Source organism: Sitodiplosis mosellana, unplaced genomic scaffold, assembly GCF_009176505.1.
Source record: "Sitodiplosis mosellana isolate CC-2019 unplaced genomic scaffold, AAFC_SMos_1.0 Smas_scaffold_6165, whole genome shotgun sequence".
NCBI lineage: Eukaryota > Metazoa > Arthropoda > Insecta > Diptera > Cecidomyiidae > Sitodiplosis > Sitodiplosis mosellana.
Window position 1 is genome coordinate 3,498,810 of NW_022601406.1, and position 3,314 is coordinate 3,502,123.

The window sequence follows — 3,314 nt, forward strand, 5'->3', positions numbered from 1 at the left end:
TAACAACGCGAACAGAATTTTCACCGAAACACTTGCACGTAATGCAATAGAAAAACAAGTAGAAATCCAAATAAAATACTCAATCGATAATATGTTTATTCCCGAACCGTTGTCCATTTATTGTTCAATTTACAATGCGTTAAATGAAAAAAAAACTCAATGTTATTATTTCTGCCCGAAGGAAATTGTCGGACGAATTATTCTATTGCAAAAATCAAACGAATATTGTATTTTCGAAATTACTAAATGTCCCGACAATGTGCTTTTTGTACTTTTTTCACTTTTTGGCCTCTGCCCTTTAAACTGGGTCAACATGAGAGGCTAACACTATGCGCCAATGAAATCTATGGGACCAGGCGCAACTTTCGTGAGATACCATGGCGAACTCGTGTTGGGTGTTTGGTATACTCTAAATTCGCCATCGAATGTTAAAAAATTTCATCCCCAACACTTTCGATGCATTTTTCACCCTTTAAAACTTAATTGGACAAATAGGTTATATCCCACGAAAGTTGCGCCTGGTCCCATAGATTTAATTGGCACATAGTGTTGGCCTCCCATGTTGACCAAGTTTGAAGGGACTTAGATACTACAACTTTGCCGAAGACATCAAGTCGTTATGTCTTATTAAAGCCCGTTTTTCCTTTATGAAAACACATTTGATGCACTACATGACCCGATAAACGAAGGCATAATATGTGTAGCCGGAGGCAACATATAACACAATCTTCTACATATCAATATGTAAATACTCTTATTATGTAGCTAAAGGTTAAAGAAACCAAACTCCAAGTTGATTTTCACAGGGTTCAGTACTTTTATTTAATTTCAAACTTCGTCTGGGAAATTCAATTCTCCAAACACGGCCTTAGGGTTTAATTTATAAAAATATATCTTAACTTATAACTCAAGTTCATTATTTGACAATATGAATCGTTTCAATGATCTCTTAAATAAATCGTAGGCATCGATATCCTGTAGACCTGGTTCTAAATCGTTGTAAGTTTTTTCACATTCATATCGAATGGTATTCTCAATATGAGCCGTAAAATCTAAGGCACGGTTATTTGCATGAACATTTCTTCCAAATGTGTGGGAATCCATTTGCATTTTGCGATGCAATAGAGCCGAATCAAGTTGAATCAATTGCTTAACTTTCATAATACCATTATCTTTATACAGTGCATCAGTTACGGTTTGACCGTCCGAATCTCGACCAAACAAACGGCGAATGACTTTATCCTGGGCTCTTTGCAATGTATTCACATCGACATTTTTTAACGATATGCCAAAAATGGGTAGCAAATTCGTCAAGTATTTGTGAACCATTGTAAAATAAATGTGCTTTCGCGCTTTGATATCGATATTCGATCCCAAACGTTTTATGGTTCCACCAATGCCATCGATACTTCGTGCAACTTTGCTAATCTGTTGATTCCATTTAAGATTGTGCTGAATCAATAATCCAAGATATTTTTGTGTTCGAACGCGTTCGATATCTTGATCATTTACAGTTAAATTTAATTTTACGTTGAAAAATCTAGGGTTTCTACTGATAATCATGTACTTAATCTTTTCCATGTTAATGGTGAGTTTATTGTAAATCAACCAATTGTTGAGCAGATTTAAGTCATAATTTATATCCTCTTCAACGCGTCTCGCATCGTTTGTTACATAAACCAACGTAATGTCATCGCAATAGAGTAAAACTTTTCCAATGAATGGCAAATTGAATATATCATTTACATATAAAATGAAGAAAAGTGAACCAAGAACACATCCTTGCGGTATGCCGATAGGATTACAATCAAGAACGGCACTAAATGTACCGTGTATATCAACAAATTGTTTTCGATCTCGTAAGCAATCTTCGATTAAAGCGAGAAATTTGCGACGAATGCCAATTTTGTACAATTTTTCAAGCAAATTCGAGTGTGGAATGGTATCAACTGCTTTTTTCAAATCCATAAAAACGCAAGCACCAAAGGAGCTATCATCGACATTCGCTTGAATAAAATCGAGCAAAGTTGCAGCTGCACCGGCTGCTCCGGTTTTTTTCATAAAACCAAATTGATGCTTATGGAAAATCTTGTGTTTAATGCAATAGTTCACAATACGATCATAAATGACCATTTCAATGAGTTTTGATAAACTTTGCAAAACATTAATTGGTCGATAATTTGACGTAGTTAATCGATCTTTTTCCGATTTCTTAAACATTGGCACAATTCGGGCTATTTTCAACTCGTCTGGAAATGTGGCTGTTGCAAGACACTTATTCACTAAATCGGTTAAAATTGGCACAAGAAAATCGGCGTTTTCTTTCAACAATTTACTCGTGATAATTTCATTTCGATGCGTTGTCAATTTCATTTGTGCAATTTTCTGGGCGATTTCATCTTCATGGACTGGACGAACGAACAATTCATTTGGACTATAATCGAGAGTATCGAAGAATTCCAATGCATTATCTGGTATATCATTATAAAGTTTGAGTCCAACGTCTTTGAAATATCTATTAAAACAATTGGCAATTTGTTTCGGTTTCGTCAAAATTCGGCCATTTTCCGATCGAATGGCATTGATTTTCTCTCGCTCATTATTTCGATTCTCAATAATTTGGCTGATGATTTGTTTCATTTTTGCCGGATTTTTTACGCATTCATTGATACGCTGACCATTGTATTGACTGCGTAAAGATGCAAATAATTTTGCAACTTGATCAGCTAGTTCCGTGGTCATGGTGTGCAAGTATTGTGATTGTGGCTCATTTTTCAACAGTTTAAAGAAATCATTGCGTTTTTGAATCAATTCGCTCAACTCTTGATTGTGCCATGGATGCGATGCATCCGATGGATTTTCTTTAAAAACCAATGTCCAACTCTCGTTTCGAATATCGAAGAGTATTTCAATGAAATCATTAAAATTATCGACAGTATCGAAATCGGTACGGGCCAGCAATGATGAATATTTTTGCGTATTTATTTCTCTTTGTTGATACACTTTCGGTCCGGTGTAGAAACTAATTTGATGACGTGAATGATCATCAAAACCGAGTACGATTTGTTTATGATCGGAAAAGATCACATCCGACAGCGAAATTATAAAATTGAATGTTTTTAAATCGGATGCAATGTGATCGACTATTGTTGGCATTGATTCATATGGATGGATTTGCGATGGGTTCATTTTGGTTGCTGAAGTACGGGTGAGGCTATTTAAAATCATAAATTGTTGGTTTAAAGTGTCGTTGAAATACTGGTGGGTATATTGATTGTTCCAGTGCAACAAATCGACACCAATATCACTAAATA